The sequence below is a fragment of the Giraffa tippelskirchi genome, chromosome 2, assembly GCF_054371585.1.
Source record: "Giraffa tippelskirchi isolate mGirTip1 chromosome 2, T2T-mGirTip1v1.2.pri, whole genome shotgun sequence".
In the NCBI taxonomy this organism is placed as follows: Eukaryota; Metazoa; Chordata; class Mammalia; order Artiodactyla; family Giraffidae; genus Giraffa; species Giraffa tippelskirchi.
In genome coordinates this window covers 136,880,810-136,903,596 of record NC_137276.1, presented here as the reverse complement: position 1 = coordinate 136,903,596, position 22,787 = coordinate 136,880,810, and the positions used below count along the sequence as shown (strand labels likewise).

The 22,787-nt window shown below is 38.3% G+C and overlaps 1 long non-coding RNA gene across 2 annotated transcripts in view; it reads left to right on the top strand.

The window, feature by feature from the left end:
- LOC145523115 (uncharacterized) overlaps window positions 1–6,728 on the top strand; it is a 92,943-nt gene extending 86,215 nt beyond the window's left edge. For both annotated transcript variants that reach the window (XR_014066363.1, XR_014066365.1), the window contains 3 exons: window positions 2,476–2,637; window positions 2,993–3,102; window positions 6,621–6,728. This is a non-coding gene — a long non-coding RNA (uncharacterized LOC145523115). The remainder of the gene's footprint in view (window positions 1–2,475; window positions 2,638–2,992; window positions 3,103–6,620) is intronic.
- Window positions 6,729–22,787: the final 16,059 nt, after the last annotated feature.

Genomic DNA, 22,787 nt, shown 5'->3' with positions numbered 1-22,787 from the left:
ACATAAGCTGTGAGAAAAGCACAACCTGAAAGGTGTGAATTAAGTTTTGTTCGGGGATCATACTGAGGATTATAGCCCAGGAGACAGCCTCTCAGATAGCTCCGAAAAACTGCTCCAAAGAAGGAAAAGAGGAGCCAGGATATAAAGGAATTTTTAGCTGGAAAAAAACATGTAGTCAAATATCAAAAGATTATTGCTAATCACAAAGCATAGACATTTCAACTAATGAATTTAGTGCTTTTTTTAATGTGTGAAAAGATGCAAGAATATGGGCTCGTGGAAATTGTTCCTTAGCTATGCATCCAGATTATTGAGGGCCACTATCCAAAGCACAGATTCTTACTGTTTTTCTCTGTCCTGAACTCACCTCAGGGTACAACCTTGGGAGGGGCTTCCCAGGTGGCGCAGCGGTAAGGAATCCACCTGCCAATGCAAGAGACTCAAGAGATGTAGGAGACACAAGAGATGAGGGTTGGATCCCTGGGTCAGGAAGATTCCCTGGAGGAGGAAATGGCAACCCATTCCAATATTCTTGCCTAGAAAATCCCATGGACAGAGGAGCTTAGCAGGCTACAGTCCACTGGGTCACTAAGAGTTGCACACAACTGAGCGCACACGCACACACACACACACACACCCTCGGGATGGGTGGGGGGGGTAGTATGTGCAGTAGCTGAAGGTTTGCTCCTGATAGGCAGGCAGCATTGCTTGTTTACTGGATTGCCAGGCAACAGTCCCTGTCCACAGCGGCAATAAAATATAGTGCAGTTGCTAGTGCAGAGTGGGGGCAACAAATCTGATCACAATGTCTATTATTGGAAAAATAATTCTTTGTTAGATCGTTTATGCTGGATTTGGGGTGAAAAATATTTGCTCATGGGATAGAAGCCTCTGATACTGAAATATTGTTATTCATGTAGGATGCATTTTAAGAACTGCTTGCTAAAATAACTCATGAGTATTTTTCTAGAATCTATGGTGAACTGTAAAGACTGGGTCAATGAGAATGGAAGTAGGTTAGCTGGCCCTATTTTTATGTCAACAATATTGAAGCATCAGATGAACAGAGGGAAGAGTCAGGAATTTGCTCTTTGTGGGCAACCCCTCTGAAGAGGGCACAACCCCTCATCACAGCTTCCTCTTTTATGTAAGCTAGACCTTTAAAGAGGAGCATTTCTTAAAATTTGTTCTTCCTTTGTTTTTTTCAGCATTGACACGTTTTTATAAAGACAATTGTGAGACTGCAATATGGGAACTGTATCTCAAAAGGCAGTACTAAGGACCTAGTTATTTATCCAGATATCTTTTGAGTACTCTAGCCTACTTTCACACCAAATAAAATATTTTTCAATTATTCATAATAAAGTAATACAAATAGTACCCTCAAATTATGACTGAAAAATTAGCTAGTATTTATTTTATCACTCTCCATTGTTAAAAAATCAAATTCAGCTGAGTCAATTTGAAGATATAATTGGCTTTATTCAGTGATTCATGAGTTGGGCAGCATCCCATCTAACAATTTGGAGGGATCTCCAGGGAACTGTATGCAATTGAAGACTTTTATAGGCAGGAGGGTATGAAAAAGGAAGTTCCTGACAAAGAGTGGACTGTTTCAGGCAAGGTCGCCATCCTTTAGGGGAGAGACAGGAGTCTATCAAGCTGAGTGACTAATTCTGATCAGGTAATCCCAAATTAACTGATGAAAGGTCAAATTCTTGGGAGAGGCTGAAAGTGCAGGTAGTTTAGGTCTTAAGCTTTGTTTCCTGTACTGGAGGAAGCGAATCCATCTGGGCCCTATTCCTTTTTTTTTTTTTTTTTGGCACATTTTAGCTGTATTATTTTATTCTCACAATCCCTGTGAACTGGGTATTATCATCCTGTCAATTCTTGTGCTGATTTAGCTGAGGCCTGGAAAGACTTCACCAACAAAATTTTTAACCATCATGCCCATCATTGGCATCACATGGCTTTCTGAAGGGGTAGAGTTCAGGAAAAAAAAAACTGAATTAATAAATGTGTATATGATGATTTATTGTAACTAGAATTGTCTTCAATGCAAAGTTTAAAATAGAGCTCCCTAACTTTGTAAAGACATGATTGAGTGGGAAAGGTATTTCTCATTTGAATAAGAGAATACTGCAGTTCATGATGTGGTGAATGAGTAGTCACAATGAAAATGTCTTTATTGACAACCATCACAGTTTGCTGTAATATATTCTTTTTCATTTTGGATCAGTTGTGCTGTTAAGGATATTTATTCCACTTCAAGGACAGATGATGTATTAGCGTTCCTGGCTTGTACTGACAGGGAAGGAGCTTTTCAGCTCTGACTGGCAAGTCAGAAACCACCAAGGAGACAGACGAAAAACATAGTTGGAACTTGAGAAAGTATTTGTTTTGAATCTCAGTAATGTCTTTCTTTTACACTAGAAATTCAACTATTAAGTTTGAGTTGTTGCTCTTTTTCCCCAGGGCTTGTTGTATCCATGCTTCCTGAAATAACAGCAAAAGGATGCAAGAAAGCAAAGAAGCTCGAGGACAGTCATTGATTGCAGTTTTACAAAGAAAAAAACAAAATGTGGGCTTATGGGAAGAAGATACTTGAAAAGTTTACATCAATCTTTTTGACCCAGAGTAAGTAATTAGCAATTACTGTTAATTGCCTTTGTTAACAGTTTTTTTTTTAATTACTTCAAAATTTCCTAAATTGCAAATTTTAAAAACTTCAGTGCAGTTGAATATCATATGTTTTATACTGACTATATTCAAGAATAATTTAAGAAAGTATTATCGAAGACTTGTTAAACTCTCACATGGGTAAATATGAGTACCTAATCTCTATGGGTACCAGAAATACTTCTGCTCTCTAGTGACAAATCTACTTGTCTGGATTACTAAAATAACATGTTTGAATAATTCTATGCTCTGCAGTCACCACGGAATATAACTCAAAACACAGTCTTGTCATTTACTAAATATCTGCTTTTAGGAACAAAATGAAGGGTGAGAGTCTAACCAGCTGATGCTTGGCCACATCCACACCTCAATTCTTTCCAGCATCTTAATGAAAAACAATTGTCTTGTGACCTCGAAGAAGAGGTGAGTGATGTTATAACTCAGGCTGGCACTGTAATACTCTGGGTGGAGAGAGGATACCCTCTGCTATGAAGCAGGAAGTTGTTGAAGGACCTTATATTTATAAAACAGCACACTTCAAAAATACTATTTGAAGTATATGTACTGACAGCGTACATTTGAAAGAGGTTCCATTTTTGTTTTTTTCGGTCCAGTGGAATATTAAGGACCTATCATTTTATAGAAAACCCAATACTTTTTCTCTAATAAGCAGGGTAAAGGAAGCATTTTCCATCTAATATTTGGTGTCTTCTTAATCATTAACCTCTTCTAAAGCTTAAGAGTTCATGTGTATACTGTAAAGCTGAAAAAAATGTTTATGTTTGTCACTAACATTTTAATTTATTATTAATCTAAAAAGTAAAACTTGATTATATCTTAAATGTTAATTTAGTAGAAAGGAAGATGTGTGTAAAATGAATAATTTACACATGAATAAATAAGAATAAATGCAGAGACTTGGGAAAGTACCAGAAGTTTCACCATGATGTACCCTGTACATCTTACTTATTAGTATGTGCCTGAATCAACCTTATGTGTAGCTATAAAAATGAAGAGAGATTACACTTAAAATGCCAAATAAATTACAATAAGTTTAATGCTGTTTTCTGTTTCTGGAAATTTCTCTCGCGTCCCTCCCAACCTCCAGCCTACTGGGAAGAATTCACATCTTACAGCACTAGTTCATAATTTGTCCTTTATATCATTTTATTTTGGGAGATTTTAGCAATGAAATATACTTAAATTTTTACCTCCGTAAGGTTAAATCTAGTCTTGATTATAATATGTTGGTTTAGAAAGCTTGCTGGATTTTAATTTTCTTTAATTTATTTTGATAGTCACTTCACAATTTTGTGTTTGTTTCTGGCATACAGCAGCATGAACCAGTCATTTTGTTTTGTTTTGTTTAGTCACTAGTCGTGTCCAACTCTTCTGTGATCCCATGGACAGAACCCCCCTTCCGGCCCCAATTCCACCCTTCTAGGTTGTCGCAGAGCACCAAACTGAGCTCCCTGTGCTGTACAGTAGCTTCCCACTAGCTGTCTATTTTTACACATGTGGGCTTTAATTTTAATTATAAGGGTAATATATAACTTTACCAGAAAATATTGCATAATAGTAGTGATAGCAACCATCCTTGTTGCTACTTCAAACGGGAAAGAATTTAAAACATCAGCATTCAAAAAAGTCAATGACTCTTTTCTTTCTCCTTTTCGTTTTGAAAAAATTAAGGTGCCAGTATCTACATTTTTAGGCACTATAAGATAGCTTCCTTATTTTTCTCATGTTTATCCTATTTTAATCTCTTCTCTTTTTCATTGGAATATGAATGTGTTATTCATTTCAAATGAGTCAATATTCAGTGAAGGGAAGAAAACAAGTAGGAAATAATAAAGAAGAAAAGAAGCAGAAAATACTGGCAGCCATTCATTAAAAAAATGCCCAGTGTATAATCAGTATGGTCAAAGTAGTTCCCCCTCCTGTGAAAAACAGCACCAATAAGGTTTTAGATCACAGCCTTCCAGACATTTCCCATGTACTGTATTCATAAATGTATACATAGACTTTCTCTAATTAGACATATTTCTTTGTATATTTATGCTTTTTCACTTAGTATATTGTGGGTATTATTTAATGTTAATATATAGCGATCTACACCAGTCCAGTTTCGATGCATGAGACAGGGCGCTCAGGGCTGGTGCACTGGGATGACCCAGAGGGATGGGATGGGGAGGGAGGTGGGAGGGGGGTTCAGGATGGGGGACACATGTACACCCATGGCTGATTCATGTGAATGTATGGCAAAAACCACTACAATATTGTAAAGTAGTTAGCCTCCAATTAAAATAAAAAGAAAATAAAATATATAGCGATCTAAATGGCCATTTTATTAATAAATTGCTAAATATATACAATACATTATTTAACCAGGCCCTTCTTAATAGATGTTTGTAAAGTTTTTTCAATTACTTTTCTATTGAGAACAATGAATGAACCTACTTTTACATACATGTTGGCCCAACCACCTAAATATTTCCTTTAGTTTTAAATTTAGTTTTCAAATTAAGTTTTTTAAAGTATGAAATTAAAGTTTTTAAAAGTGTATGCACCAGGAACTCAGCTCGGTGCTCTGTGAATACCTAGTTGGGTAGGATAGGGGAACAGAGGGAGGTCTAAGAGGGAGTGGATACATGTATACATACAGCTGATTCACTTTGTTGTACAGTAAAATCTAATGCAACATCGTAAAGCAATTATATACCAAAAAAAAAGTACAGATGATCCCCAAGTTATAGTAGTTTAAACTTATTTTTTTTATTTTTACGATGGTACAAAAGCTATATGCATTTTGTAGAAACTGTACTTTGAATTTTTGAATTTTGGTCCTTTTCCTGGGTTAGCAGTCTGCAGTGTGATGGTCTCTTGTGATGACTGTCAACAGCAGCAGCCAAAGTTCCTAGTCAGCCATGGGATCATGAGTGTAAACAACAACTTACAACCACTCTGTTTTCCATTTTCAGTACAGTATTCGATAACTTACATGAGATACTCAACGCTTCATTATAAACTAGGCTTCATGTTAGACAATTTTACCCATTATCCAACTAATTCAAGTGTTTTAAGCATGTTTAAAGTAGGCTAGGCTATGACATTCAGTAGTTTAGGTGTAAACAAATTTTCAACGTACAGTATTTTCAACTTACAATGGGTTTATGGTGATGCAACCCTATTGTAGTAAGTTGAGAACGATCTGTATATACACTTCAGTCTTCCTGAAAGTCTATGCTAATTTACACCTTTACCATTAGTGAAGAGAATTTGTTTATACATACCTTTAGCATCACTAAAATTTATTTATCTTTTTATTACTCCTAGAAGATCTCTTTGTAGAAGTCTGGGAAAGTAGGAAAAGAAGAAAAGAAAAATGTCCACAAAACCATTGTGATCCTTCAGTCTATTTAGGACTGAATTCATGACGTACATCAGTTTTCAGTTTATACATTTACTATATCCAGGGGAAGTTCTTCAGCCACTTCTTCAAAGTTTAATCTTAATTTCTATTTGTCTATAACCTTTCATATGTGATTTGGACAGGGGCAAGCTATTGAATATAATCAAAGAAATTTCCCTTCCTTTGACCTGTTTCATAGTTCCTGTTTTAATAGGCAGGAGATAGTTAAGAAATCATGATTCAGCTATTTCCTACAGATTTCACAATTCTATATTAAATAAAGAAAATGTGAATTCCTGGATGATATGGTATTTGTGAAGTATTTAAGGTTAGTTCTCATGGAAGGCCTGGACACATCCACACCCTAAAGCTCGTTGAATACCATGTTTCAGGATCTGCTAGTTTGGTGATTTGCCAAATGAGATTTAAGCATCACTGTGTGAGTTGCAGGTTCATTTAGTGTCAGAATATTTTATAGTAAAGATTAACTGTTGACTAAAATGGCAGCAACATTTTTTCTGTTTGGCAGAGTAATGAAGAGGAGCCTTGATGGATAAAATCTTGCCTATCTCATCTGGATTATGAATGTGAAAGGATACCACTAAAACCAAAAGCATAAAAAAGCAATGTGATGTTCTACTTTTTAATTTGTTTACTTAATGAATCATAGTGATGAATTTTCTAATGCTGAACCATGAGATGGATTTTAAAATATAGAGATAAAAAATGGATAAGATAATATTCATGGAATATATTTAAGTTATGAGTAGTTATTCCTGAACCAAGGAAAATGTCTGAGAATATTTAGCCAGGATATAAAACATTAAAAATATGAACCTGTTACTACAAAACCAAAGCATTGGCTATTGGCAAGGGTGGGGATTGGCTCAGAATAGAGGGGTGAGGGCAAGTAGAAATGTTTCCTCTGAAAAGGGGTGAGGGGAAGGAGGGGGCAGGAGATGGTGGTCAAATAAAATATTAATTTTTATGTGTTAGTAAAGACATATACAAGGCTGTGATCCATGTGATCATTTTGGTTAGCTTTCCATGACTGTGGTTGAACAGTTCTAATAAGACCTATAAGACCTCCTAGAACTAACACCAAAAAAAGATGTCCTTTTCATCATGGGGACTGGAAAGCAAAAGTAGGAAGTCAAGAGATACCTGGAGTGATGAGCAAGTTTGTCCTTGGAGTACAAAATGAAGCAAACAAAAGTTAACAGAGTTTTGCCAAGAGAATGCACTGGTCATAGCAAACATCCTCTTGCAACAACACAAGAGAACTCTACACAAGGACATCACCAGATGATCAATACAGAAATCAGATTGATTATATTCTTTGCAGGTGAAGATACATGAGTTGCTTCTTGCTAAGTAGCTTCAATCATGTCCAACTCTTTGCAACCCAATGGACAGTAGCATACCAGGCTCCTCTGTCATGGGATTCTCTAGGCAAGAATACTAGAGTGGGTTACCATTTCCTTCTCCAGGGGATCTTCCCAACCCAGGGATCAAACCCACATCTCTTACATCTCATGCTTTATACAGTCAGAGAAAAAGAAGACCTGGAGCTGACAGTGGCTCAGAACATCACCTTCGTATTGCACAATTCAGGCTTAGATATAAGAAAGCAGGGAAAACAACTAGATATTCAGGTATGACCTAAATCAAGTCCCTTATGATTATACAGTAGAGGTGACAAATAGATTCAAAGGAATAGATCTGGTAGACAGAGTGCCACCATGCTTATTTAACTTATATGCAGAGTACATCATGAGAAATGCTGGGCTGGAAGAAGCACAAGCTGGAATCAAGATTGTTGGGAGAAATATCAATAACCTCAGATATGCAGATGACACCACCCTTATGGAAGAAAGTGAAGAAGAACTAAAGAGCCTCTTGATGAAAGTGAAAGAGGAGAGTGAAAAAGTTGGCTTAAAGCTCAACGTTCAGAAAACTAAGATCATGGCATCTGGTCCCATCACTTCATGGCAAATAGATGGGGAAACAGTGGAAACAGTGGCTGACTTTATTTTGAGGGGCTCCAAAATCACTGCAGATGGTGACTGCAGCCATGAAATTAAAAGACACTCCTTGGAAGAAAAGTTATGACCAACCTAGACAGCATATTAAAAAGCAGAGACATTACTTTGCCAACAAAGGTCCATCTAGTCAAGGCTATGGTTTTTCCAGTGGTCATTTATGGATGTGAGAGTTGGACCATAGAGAAAGCTGAGCGCAGAAGAACTGATGCTTTTGAACTGTGGTGTTGGAGAAGACTCTTGAGAGTCCCTTGGACTGCAAGGAGATCCAACCAGTCCATCCTAAAGGAAATCAGTCCTGAATGTTCATTGGAAGGACTGATGTTGAAGCTGAAACTCCAATACTTTGGCCACCTCATGCAAAGAACTGACTCATTTGAAAAGACCCTGATGCTGGGAAAGATTGAGGGAGGGAGGAGAAGGGGACAACAGAGGATGAGATGGTTGGATGGCATCACCGACTTGATGGATATGAGTTTGAGTAAACTCCGGCAGTTGGTGATGGACAGGGAGGCCTGGTGAGCTGCAGTCCATGTGGTTGCAAAGAGTCTGACAGGACTGAGCAGTTGAACTGAATTGAACTGAAGAACTACGGGGGGGCAGATGCTTGTAACATTGTATAAAAGGCGATGACCAACACCATCCCCAGGAAAAAGAAATGCAAAAAGGGGAAGTGGTTGTCTGAGGAGACCTTACAAATACCCAAAAAAAGAAGACAAATAAAAGGCAAAGGAGAAAGAGAAAGATATATCCAACTGAATGCAGAATTCCAGAGAAGAGCAAGCAGAGAAAAAAAAATTATTCCAAAGTGGACAATGCAAGGAAATAGAGGAAAACAATAGAATGGGAAAGATTAGAGTTCTCTTCAAGAAAATTAGAGAAACCAAAGGAATATTTCATGTAAAAATGGGCACAATGAAGGACAGAAACAGAAAGGACCTAAGGGAAGCAGAAAATATTAAGAGGTGGCAAGAATACACGGGAGAACTATACAAAAATGTTCTTAATGACTTAGATAACCACTAAGGTGTGATCACTCACCTAGAGCCAGACATCCTGGAATGTGAGGTCAAGTGAGCCTTAGGAAGCATTACTATGAAAAAAGCTAGCGGAGGTAGTGGAATTCCAGCTGAGTTGTTTAAAATCCTAAAAGATGATGCTGTTAAAGTGCTGCACTCAATATGTCAGCAAATTTGGGAAACTCAGCAGTGACCACAGGACTGGAAAATGTCGGTTTTCATTTCAATCCCAAAGAAGGGCAATGCCAAAGAATGTTCAAACTACGGTACAATTGCACACATTTTACATGGTAACAAGGTGATGATCAAAATCCTTCAAGCTAGGCCTCAGCAGTATGTGAATCGAGAACTTCCAGATATACAAGCTGGATTTAGAAAAGGCAGAAGAACCAGAGATCAAATTGCCAACATTCGCTGGATCATAGAGAAAGCAAGGGAATGCCAGCAAAAAAACATGTATTTCTGTTTCATTGACTACACTAAAGCCGTTGTGTGGATCACAATAAACTGTGGAAAATTCTTGAAGAGATGGGAATACCAGACCACCTTACCTGCCTCCTGAGAAACCTGTATGCAGGACAAGAAGCAACAATTAGAACCAGACATGGAACAATGGACTGGTTCAAAATTGGGAAAGGAGTATGTCAAGGCTGTATATTGTCACCTGCTTATTTAACTTATATGCAGAGTACATCATGCAAAATCACAATCTGGTATCAAGATTGCTGGGAGACATGTTAATACCCTCACTTACACAGATGACACCACTCTAATGACAGAAAGAGAAGAGGAACTAAAGAGCCTCTTGATCCAGGTGAAAGAGGATAGTGAAAATCTAGCTTAAAACTCAGCATTCAAAAAACGAAAATCATGGCCTCTGATCCCATCACTCCATGGCAAATAGATGGGGAAAAGTTGGTAACAGTGACAGATCTGATTTTCTTGGGCTCTGAAATCACCATGAATGTTGACTGCAGCCACAAAATTAAAAGATACTCGTTCCTTGGAAGGAAAGTTATGACAAACCTACACAGCGTATTAAAAAGCAGAGACATCAGTTTGCTAACAAACGGCCATATAGTGAAAGCTCTGGTTTTTTCCAGTAGTCATGTACAGATGTTATAGTTGGACCATAAAGAAAGCTGAGCACTGAAGAACCGATGCTTTCAAATTGTGCTGCTGGAAAAGACTCTTGAGAGTCCCTTGGACAGCAAGGAGATCCAATCAGACCATCCTAAAGGGAAAGGGAAAGGGAAGGCACTCAGTCGTGTCCGACTCTTTGCGACCCCGTGGACTGTAGCCTACCAGGCTCCTTCGTCCATGGGATTCTCTAGGCAAGAATACTGGAGTGGTTTGCCATTTCCTTCTCCAGGGGATCTTCCCTGACCCAGGGATGGAACCCAGGTCTCCCGCATTGGAGGCAGACGCTTTAACCTCTGAGCCACCAGGGAAGTCCATCCTAAAGGAAATCAACCCTATTCATTGGAAAGACTGATGCTGAAGCTGAAGCTCCAATACTTTGGCCACCTGATGCAAAGAACTGGCTCATTGGAAAAGACCCTGATGCTGGGAAAGATTGAGGACAGGAGGAGAAGGGGGCGACAGAGGATGGGGTGGTTGGATGGCATCACTGACTCAATGGACGTGAGTTTGAGCAAACTCCGACAGATAGTGAAGTACAGGGAAGCCTGGTTTGCTGCAGTCCATGGGGTCACAAAGAGTCATACACGACTTAGCAATTGAACGACAAAGACACATAAATTAAAATATTATTCTTACATTCGTAAGGTAATATTTAGAGGTATGGGGAATCATCAAACACCATTAATTTAATGATTAATGTTTGCCATAAAGAGGCCTAATATGATTAGCAAAAATATAAGGAGAGATAAAAATAGAAAAATTAATAAATAGTAGAAGTAGAAAAAATTAATAAATATTAAATATGATGAGACTAAAAAACTATTAATCTTCACAATAAATTCCCTATCATGAAACAATGAATATCAAATTGAATTTTAAAATATATACTGATGTTTACTGATATATACTGTTTATTAGAAACACATCTGAAATAAAAATGAAGATAAAAATTGAGAAAAGGATGTGCAGATCACAGAGGCAAATACAAATAAAAATGTAAGAAGGGCTAGCAATATTGATGTATCAAATGAAGTAAGAGATACAACAAGAGCATTAAATGAGACAAAGGGGTTCTTTTATCATGGTAAAAGCTAAAGTACAAAGCAAAGTTGATATCTTTATTTGCCAGGCACACAGCATCAAAAATACATACAATAAAATCTTTCACAAATACAAAGATAATTTAATCAACTAAAGATACAATGCATTAAAAATAAGTTCAGCAGACTTCTTTTCAAATATTTACAATTGCACATACATATATTTAAAACATTCATATTTTACTGAAAGGGAATATGCTTTCTTTTCCCATATTCTAGAGCATATTCAATTGTTAGTCTTATACTTTATCTCACAAAGAGCAATAGAAGCTATATATTCTTTAGTCAATCCAGTAAAACTAGGATTCAATGACAAAATCATAAATAAATAACCAAAAGTGCTCTTCTAAACAACCATCAGATCAGAGTAGAAATCCGATGCTAATTAATGGCAAATTAATTAATCTTCTGAGCATTTCACTTCAAAATCTATAGAATTGTGGCCTTGAACATTTTTACAGCAACAAAGAAAGTCTACAATTTAACAATTAAGAATTCAACTTAAGGAAGGAGAAGAAGACTAAATTCTGTTACTCTAAGAGTTCAACTATTTTAGGCTTCTGGCTTATCTAGGCTATTTAAGATCGTAGTACACAGAATTCATGGCGAGGCAGACTTGGCAAGGATTCAGGCCTATTTCTGATGATTTTTCTGGCACAAGCAGCAGAATGAGTCAGGCTGTCCTGGCCCTGCAGGACCCAGGGCGGATTCCCCACGAGGACTGCAGAAGAGGCATCTCAGTCCAGGGAGGAGAGTGTTAAGACATCCCCCCAGGTTGTTGGCTCCTGAACCACCAGCAGTCTTGGCCTCCTTCTGGGTTCTCCTCGAGGCCTCTTGCAGGCCCTGCAGGTTGGGAGGAAGGGTTCTGAGAGAAGTGGCCTCACCCAAAGGTGGAGACCCATGTGAGCCAAGAAAAGCAGGATGCTGCTGGGGTTGGGGGATGAGGTCTCTTTGGAAGAGCTCCAAGAACTTTTCCCCCCCAAATCATCTTCTACTTGCTGGCAGCTAGACACACTCTCAAGGATCTGGGTGGTTCTCAGCAGGCTGATGGTTCTGGGTTAGGGAGCTGCCAGAGGAAAGGCACTGCTACACTGGTGCAGGCTGTGCCTTGCAAATGCCTGCCTGGGACCAGCCCTGCTCCACACACACGTGGTCCCTTAGTTTGCCCACATCTTTCTCCCCACATGAATGGTCATTTTCTGATCTGCAAAAATGTGTCTTGGGCTGAGGGGAGGCTGTTGCTGTTCAGCCACTAAGTCCTGCCAACTCTTTGTGATCCCACAGCCTACAGCATGCCAGGCTCTTCTGTGCTTCACTATCTCAAGGAGTTTGCTCAAACTCATGTCTATTGAGTCAGTGATACCATCCAACCATGTCACCCTCAGTCTTCTCCTTCTCCTTTGCCTTCAATCTTTCCCAGCATCAGGGTCTTTTCCAATGAGTCAACTCTTTGCATCAGGTGACCAAAGTACTGGAGCTTCAGCTTCAACATCAGTTCTTCCGATGAGTATTCAGGGTTGATTTCCTTTAGAATTGACTGGTTTGATCTCCTTCAAGTCCAAAGGACTCTCAAGACTCGACTCTAGCACCACAATTTGAAAGCATCAGTTTTTAGGCATTCAGCCTTCTTTATGGTCCAACTTTTACATCCATACATGACTACTGGGAAAACCATAGCTTTGATCATATGGACGTTTGTAAGCTAAGTGATGTCTCTGCTTTTTAATATGCTGTCTAGGTTTGTCATAGCTTTTCTTCCAAGGAGCAAACATCTTTTAAATTTGTGGGTGCAGTGACCGTCCATAGTGATTTTGGAGCCCAAGCAAGTAAAATCTGTCACTACTTCAACTTTTTCCCCTTCTATTTGCCATGAAGTAATAGAACTGGGTGCCATGATCTTTGTTTTTTGAATGCTGAGTTTTAAACCAGCTTCTTTACTCTCTTCTTTCACCCTCATCAAGGGTCTCTTCAGTTCCTCTTCAATTTCTGCCACTCAGTGGTTAGAGTGGAACCATCTGCATATCTGAGGTTGTGGCTATTTCTCCCAGCAATCTTGATTCCAGCTTGTGATTCATACAGCCTGGCATCTCGCCTGATGTACAGGTCAGATGCTGTCACATTTCTGGTCCCAGAGAGACATTTGGAGAGCCCTGCAGATGTTGCACTGATGAACTGAGGCAAAGGTCTAGCTAAACACTCCACCGGGAGGTGTGGACAGAAGGAAGGGCCTCGGTTTCTTCTGGAAAGTTGGATTCTGGGAAGCCTCAAGGGCAGGAGTTTAGTGTTCTCTCCCGTGCTCCACCTTGCTTCCTCTAAAAGAGGGCACTGTCATTTATGTCATGATGGTTTGGCTGCAGATGTTGTGATACTGTGGCAGGAGGTGACCTCCACTGTCTAAACTGTGGTCCTGGGAGCTGTCGGTCTCCAGCCCCACAAGGAATGAAGCTGGCCTCTCCTTGAACATCACATGCATCTGATGTGGCCTGAGCAAGTGCAGAGTTCAGGTCAGGCTTGGAGCTTCCCATCACATCAGGGGCTGCCTACACCCCACCCAGTGCCACCTTCCACTGATTTAGATGGTTGGCTTTGAAAAAAGGCAGAACTTTTCCAATCCTTCATAACCCAACAGGTTCAGTGTACCATGCAGGACTCTATGGTACTCTGGGTGCTTGCTACCCAGTCCTGAGTTCAGGAGCATCAGCATCTTGGGAGACAAGACCTCCAGGTGACCAATGTGCACATTTGGATTTGAGAAACACTGCTAGCAGACCATCTCCTTTCTAAGTTAGAGTTAGGCCAAGAAAAAGTACGAAATTGTTTTACAGTTAAGATCTTTGAGTGGTGTGTGGTTGCCCACTCGCTACCTTTTTCTCTGGTTTAAGTTGCTGAAAAAGTCTTGAACTAAGGAAGACTGAGAACTGTAGCCATTTACTTCTCCAGGGCATCTTCCCAACCCAAGGATCAAACCTGGGTCTCCCACATTACAGGTGGATTCTTTACCATCTGTGCCGCCAGGGAAGCCCCAAGGATTACTGAGAATTGCTGTCAGTATACGTGGCTTGTCTCATTCTTGCCTGGAGCCCTGAATCTGATTCTAATGTCTAGCTCTCCAGGTTCTCTGAGAGAGAACCCTGCTGTTTGAAGAATGTAATGTAAATGCCACGCAGTTGGACAGCAAAGGACTGTCTCCTGATGAATTCATCCTTTTCAGAACTCTGAACCAGTTAATTTTCATCTCACAAAATGTCAGGGCTTCATATTCTAAATTCGTTAGGAAATACCACCTTACATTCACTACTTCTGTTTCCTACACAACAGTCACCTGTCAGGTATGTGACCTGTTCATCTCATTTTTTCCAAACAAAACAGTCTCTTGTAAGCAAGCCAAGAGTTGTCAAAAATGCAGAAATTAACTGCCCAGGAAGGGGCAATTTTATTTGTTTTTTTATGTTCCTAGGTTTGTTTTAAACAGCCTATTATGTTTCTAAGGTATGTTTTCAACAATAACCGCATACACGTTGTCATTTTATTTACAATGAAGTATAATTGGCAAATAGTTCATTCATTATGAGGAAGATTTCCAAATATCTATTATAACATGTGTTTGGTGAGGTCATTTTTAAAAAGGAGCAGAAAAATATTTTTTTTTAAACATCACATTTTCAAATTCCCCAGGGCTCTCAACTTTCGTACCGCGATACAGAAGTGAATAGGGTATTCTATTTAAACCAGCTGAATTCTCATCTCTGTGGAGTTACAAAAAGGAAAAACAAAGCCTCTCTCAAAGAGTTTACAGTCTAGAATCACATCCATAAAATAGAGTATTGTTTCACGGTTATACTGCGTACCCTGAAGTTCAAAAAGGAGAGAATATGTCGCTTGCCGTAATAATCTGCATACATAACGTGTAACTTGAACATTCTACATAAACAGAGTCAGGGTTTACAGTGAATGTGAGAATGGGAATAAAATACTTGATGTCAGCCAGCATTTGTGTGCAGATTAATTCCAAAATGCCTCTCCCAGGATTTCTAATTTCAAATACCTTCTTTCTCTTCAAGCTAAAAAATTTTCGTGAGGATGTCCTTGGGTCAGTTCAGTTCAGTTCAGTCACTCAGCCATGTCCAACTCTTTGCAACCCCATGGATTGCAGCATGCCAGGCCTCTCTGTCCATCACCAACTCCTGGAGTTTACTCAGATTCATGTCCATTGAGTCGATGATACCATCCAACCATCTCATCCTCTGTTGTCCCTTTCTCTTCCCACCTTCAATCTTTCCCAGCATCAGGGTCTTTTCAAATGAGTCAGTTCTTCTCATCAGGTGGCCAAAGTATTGGAATTTCAACTTCGGCATCAGTCCTTTCAATGAATATTCAGGACTGATTTCCTTTAGGATGGACTAGTTGGATCTCCTTGCAGTCCAAGGGACTCTCAAGAGTCTTCTCCAACACCACAGGATGTCCTACTCATGACAAATATACTGGTTAGAAACCAGGGTCCACATCATGGGGCTTCGGAGAGAGAGAAAATCGCAGGCCGAATCAGGACACTCATCACATACACACAGAGTGAGAGAAGCTAAGACTCAAATTTTAATGGTATAGTAGATCCTCTGATTATCAATGTAATATGTGAAAGTGAAAGTGAAGTCGCTCAGTCGTGTTCGATTCTTTGCGACTCCATGGACTGTAGCCTAGCAGGTTCCACCGTCCATGGGATCTTCCAAGCAAGAATACTGGAGTGGGTTGCCAATTTCCTTCTCCAGGATATCTTCCCGACCCAGGGATTGAACCTGGGTCTCCCTCATTGTAGACATTGTAGGCAGATGCTTTACCGTCTGAGCCACCAGGGAAGTCAATGTAATATGTATCCACTGACAAAAGAAAATAGAAAAAAAAAAAAAAGAAAAATAATAAAAGAAGCTATTTGATAAGCTATTTGATTCTAACATACCAGTCGGAGATAATTGCTGTAAGCATTTAGGACTGTATTTACCAGGATTTTGTATGCATTTATACTCAAATATATACACATGTGTTGGTATCCTGCTGTGAATTCCTGGGACTGACCACAGAGGAGAGAGAAGAGGGATAAGGAGGCTACAGTTCAATCAGTCTCTTTCAGTTGATATTGCTTTGTCTTGCATTGCTTTTGAATGCTATCATTTTGATGTATGGTGTAACAGGTTACCTTCTTTAGCACCATCAGTGTAGTGATAGTTAATTCAGTGTTCACTTATGCTGTCTACACTGTTCTAGGTGAGGTTTGACAAATACACACGCTGCACAAAATGGAAATGATACTTTAGAGTTGTTTCTATGGCCTTTGATTTAGCAACCAAATGAAATCTAAGAGTTACTCAGTTATTTCTTTAAGTTTCAGATGTCTATATCTGCTTTAATATGAGAAAAATGTAAAGTCCTGCAAGATGTAGTTCTGATATAATTAACATAAACCTTTCTGCTAAACTTGTAGATCTCTTAATCCCAAATCACCTGTGTACTGCAGAATGGGACTGCTTGATTGATGCTTAAAGACATCATTCTAGGCCCAGGGAAAGAAAATTTGTGCCAGATATGGGCCTTGACTCATAGAACTCACTGTCTAGAATGGGAGGTATGCCATATGGAATGTACTAATCATGAGCACAAGATGAGTATACATTCCAGAAAAATGCAGGGGCGATTTGCCTTCGTGCCTCACTGAGGAATCCCAGTTGCTCTTTTGGATTCTCTTGGGCATCATTCCCCAGTTCCCCGAGGACACCTTCTCTCTGAGTCCTAGTTAGACTACAAACCCTTTCATCATACTTCTGTTAAGATATGCCTGTCTCTATCACTATGCCAACTCCATTTTTTTCCCTTATATCTCTTTTCTTTTCCAGGTTACAAGTAAATTGAAGGCAAGTAGCAAAACAGTTACTTTTGCATCTCTGGGAAATAACATCTGGCATGTGAAATTATTGAATAAATGCTATTGGGATGTATGAAATCGAGAGAAGTTCAGGAAGGGAACTTGAAGGTATCATTTTGATGTTGAGGTACCAGCAAGTTCTTTAAGAAACCAAAATTTGGGAAAGCAGTTATAATATGGAGTGAAACTGAAGAGCTCAGAATGCCATGGCACTGAGGGTATGCATTATCTCATCCACAAGTGGAGTGCCCTGGCTTGCCTCAGTACACAGTGAAACTTGATGGGTGGTGTAAGAGAAAACAGAGTTATTTAATTTTCTTAAAGTTGTGATTCAAATTTCAAAGACAAACTAATTTTAGAAACTAGCCTTTATTTGAATAAGTCAGTAAGGCCAGAACAATAGCACATCTTTCAGAATTTTTGAAACAAATGTTTTTTTAAAAAATGACAAGTGATTTTTTAAAATAATTGAGTGGTCTCTAATATTTAAGAGATTGTCTTTCCCAACTCTTTCCCAACATTGCTTTTCCCCTCTACCACCTTTTTTTTAAGTTTTTTTTTTGTTTGTTTGTTTGTTTCATTTATTTATTTATTTATTTGGTTGCGTTGGATCTTAGTTGCAGCATCCAGGATTTTCATGCATCATGTGGGATCTGTCATTGTGGCACACAGACTCTCTAGTTGTGGCTCAAGGACTCAGTAGTAGCTGTGCATGGGCTTAGCTACTCCAGGCATGTGGGGATCTTAGTTCCTAACTAGGGACTGAACCTCTGTCCCCTGCATTGCAAGGTGAATTCTTAGCCACTAGACCACCAGGGAAGTCCCTCTGCGGTCTGACATTTTAAAGTGAAAGTGTTAGTTGCTCAGTTGTGTCCAACTCTTTGCAGCCCCATGGACCGTAGCCTGCCAGGCTCCTCTGTCCATGGAATTCTCCAGGCAAAAATACTAGAGTGGGTAGCCATTCCCTTCTCCAGGAGATCTTCCCGACCCAGGAATTAAACCCAGGTCTCTCTCATTACAAACAGATTCTTTACTATCTGAGCCACCTTTTAAAACATAAATATATTTGTTACGGGCCTTCAAGAGAAATATAAAGCAGTTCAACTGTTGGAGGCTTTCAGGTGAAGGGAGAAGGTGATATTTGAGGAGGGCATTGATGAAATGCATACATATGGTTTATAAGAAAGCAATTGAATCTTAATCAGTCTGAGAAACATATTTTGGAACAATTCTGGAAGTGTGGATGGTAATATATTTGAATATCAAGTAGAATGGTTCCAGTTTACCATACGATTTGTGTCATATTAATCAAATGCATAAAGATATGCCTGTACTGCCCTTTTATGCTCAAGTTTTTCATAAATTTCCCTTGTAGAAACTCTTTAGGTGTGGGTCACTTTCTCAGTATTATCTTTAGCCTTACTATTTTCACTTTCAAATTGATATCCACATTTTTTAGATTTAATTTGCATTACAATATTTTATTACAGAGTTAGAAAAAAAAGTCTTAGAGTCAGAAGGGATCTTGTAGCTTTATTAACCTAATCCTGAACAAATTGAATAGAAAGACAAGTACTTGTCACAGTACTGTGAAAAGAACATACACTTTAAAATCAAATACTCTTGATTGTCCTGGTTCTACTACATACGTTTTGGATTTTCTGTTGTGTAAGAATGAATTAAATCATTACATGCTGGAATTAAATGAAAATAGTTGATTAAATTAAATGTATTAAATATTTTAACTGAGTACCTATTGAATTAAGTATTCCAATAGATTGTAAACTTGTTTAAAGCAGGAATTTTTATCTACTGTCCAGATCTGGAAATAAAGCCTGGAAGATAATAGGTATTCCATCAAATCTTTTAAAATCAGTGAATTTAATAAATTAGTAGCTTTGGAGAAATAAAATCCTTTTAGCATTAAAACTACACTGAGTATAATTCAGTATTGAATAACTGGAAGTCAATATTTTATTGACTTCCACATATCCTGACATCATTAAAGTATTTTAATTTTGAGGTGCCAAAAGGTCATTTAGGTTCTAGTTTTATGGGTTGATGGAAATGGAGTTTATTGGGCTTTAACTTCCTTTAAAATTTTCAGAGACAAGGATCTTACCCTATATTTATACAGACTTAGGCTTTTTATTAATATAAGTGAAGGTATTCCCCTTGTGATTCATGGGAGAAGACCAAGAAATATGATTTAATTATAGGTAGCAAAATTTTGGCAGCAAACTATCAAATAAATTCTCTCATTAATCTATCCAACCACCCATCTATTCATAATGATTCTGCCCTGGAAGCTGGCACGATGGATGAACTAGGAAGTGTATGGTGTAGAGTGGTTCAATAAAGTCTTCCTGTTTAATATTTATTGGGCGCCCTCTGTGTGCTAGGTAACCCATAGAATACAGATTAGACCACAGCTCTCACCTTCAAAAATTTAATGTATAAGTATACCTCATAAAGTCTCTGTGGAATGAGGCAAGCTGCCAAACCAAAAAAACAGGAAAAAAAAAATCTAAAAAGTAATGACTTCAATTTTACCTCTGATTTTTGATTCTTTCTTGCTGTGTCTGAAGAAATAAATTTGAAACAGAACAGATGGGGCATATCCAGCCTGTGTTCGATTACCTGGCCGTTGAAGTAGACCCATCCATCTGCAAAGAGCTATATTGAGCTGCCTTCATGGAAGAAAAGCTTGATTTGTGTTTAAAGAGATAATAAATTTCATCAGTTTCTTTCTAAAAGTTGTGATACAAAGTTCAAAGAAAACTTATTCTAGATATTTTTCTCTTTTTAATTGAGCAATAACCTGAGTTAGAAAAAAACTGTTTTTTAAAGGATATTTTAAAACAGCTGAGTTTCTATATAATTGATTCATAGGTAAGGACATATTAAGAGGGTGAAATCTCCAAGCCTGTGATAAGGGAAGGTGCCTGCCGCTTCACCCTTCAGAAAAATTGTCTAAAGCACAAACATGTTTGTAACAGAAAGCTGGATTTATTCTATGAGCGATAAAAAAACATTGTTAGGTTTCCTCACAAGATAGTCTACAACAGAGTTGTCTAAAATGGCTCCTGGGCGCTGAAATGAGTCTAACCCAAATTTAAATGGTCCTGTAACTATAAAATACACACTAGATTTTGAATACAGTATGAAAAATGAAAACTATCTAAATTAATATTTTATATTGATCACATGTTGAAATATATTTTGGATAAGCTGGGGTGAAATGTTATAAACTTAATTCCAAACTCTTTCTCTTCACCTTTTTAATATGGCTTCTAGAAAAATTTAGAATTGCCTAAGTGGCTTACTTTATATTTCTTTTGGGAAACAATGTTGAATGTTGAGTGAAACTTTTCCTATTGCCCTGAAACTGGCTTCTAGGACCTATAGATAAGGATAAGTGCTATCTAGCCCCACATTCCAAAAACAGCAGCCAAAAACTAGGCTAAACAACCCTCTGAATTAGGAGGTGGGGGAACTATTTCTTCTACAATCCCCACTTCAACCAAACAATACACTCCCAAGGGCAATGTTTGTAGAAAAGAACTTTCAGCCTCTCCTTCCTGCATGCATATCTCATCCACTTTCAAGCCAAGTGATAAGGCTTGAAAGTAGGAGGTGAAAATTTGAGCTTGAAGGTCACTGCAAGAGACAAAGCTACGTATTTTGCTTCTATCCCTGGCTGAATGTTTGATCAGTTGCAGGATCTTGGCACCACACTGGTGGGGCATCAGAATGCAGTGGAGAGTGTGGTGAAAGAATCATTGGGAAAGCCTGAAGGTGGCTTTTGGATTGAAACATGGAAACTGGTCTCTCCTTTTAGTCTAGAAATGCATGAAAGCAGGATGCTTGCTATAATAGTTTGCCTAGAAAGAGACTGTTCTGTAATTTTCCTGTAAAGAAAAGTCAAAGGAAAGAAGCCATTTCCAAGTCCCCTGGCCCTCAGAAAGAATATAAGAGGACTACTTTTATTCTCATGGCTTCCTATAAAGGGGAATGGAGGCTACAGGAGGGAGCAGAGGCTATAGGGTTGCCCAGGCATCCTGGCCAAGGGAGGGGACGTTCCATCTCACCAAGAATGCTGTACTCCCTCTCTTCATTTCCCCAGTGCTGCTTGTATGCATGTGTGGGAAAGGAGGTGATGATCAAGGGAGGTCAAGGTAAAACCTGTTGCCTGAATCATTTATAATACTTCATAATCATTTAGAATAGTTTATAATGTGAAGTACTTAACATTGGCTCTCAGTTATGAACTCTAGTCCCAAGCACACAGCTCTAGTCCCAACATTCTACTACAGACTCTCTTATGTCATGGTCCTACTGAAAGGCTATTAATGGTTTCCCACTGTCTGGAAGACAAAATTGTAATTCCTTAGAAGACCATAGTTATAGAATTTGGTCCATACCCAACTTTTTAGCCTCTCATCTATTGACACCAATCTTTCTGCTTTAACCAGATAGAACCACCAGGAACTGATCATTTTTTGCTTAAAATCATGTTTTCATTCATTCAACAAATGTATATCATCTCTTATGCATCCAAGCACTCTTCTAGGCATTAAGGATGTAGTAGATAAATTAGATATATTTCCTTTCAACACAGAGCTAACAGTCTAGTAAATAAGATACTTTTGTTTTGGTAAAATTCTGTCCCTACTTCTTGAATATGTGTCTCTTCCATCGCAGCTTAAATATTACCTCCACTGTGAAGATTTTCTTCAAATAGGATAAAGGCTGTTTGGCTCTGTAGTTTGTATTTATTATTTGATGGAATCTTCTGTTACTTGATTATCTCCCCAGCTAGTTTGAGATCTCATTGACAGGAGCTGTGTTCAATCTATCTTTGAATTTGCAACATCTGGCACATTATGTGTGCTTTAAAAATGCATATGCTGAAATGCCTCAACATTATTGTCTTTTATTTAATTCTCTCTTTATTTCTTACTTTTGTATTGAGTATTTTCTCAGAGGTTACATAACAGTCAGAGACTTGGCAAGCCAAGTTTAGTTCGGAACAGTTACACAATCAAAATATGCTTTAAAGAAGTCTATTCCAAGTAGCATTGGTTGAATATTTCTTTCAGCATCTAAACAGTGAAGTCATTCCTGTCTTTTGGGCAAAAGGTAGAGTACATAGCTCCCCGAATTATTCTCAAAATTAAGGATAAACAGCTGCTATCATTTTGAAAACATAAAACTATTTTGACCATCAGAGACTCATTTCAATGCATACAAAAATAAAGCTAAATATAGTTAACACAGACTTGCATGTTGCTAAGTTATAATCACTGAGTCACTGATTAAGGGTGGCTTACATCTGGGATTTGTCTTGAAAACAAGATTTTTCACCATCAAAATGGTTATTTTCTTTTCTTTAGTATTTGATAAAAACTAAAAGTAATTCAAGATTTCAAATGGCAATCTGTGACACTGAATATTAGCAGTTGAACTTTATTAATC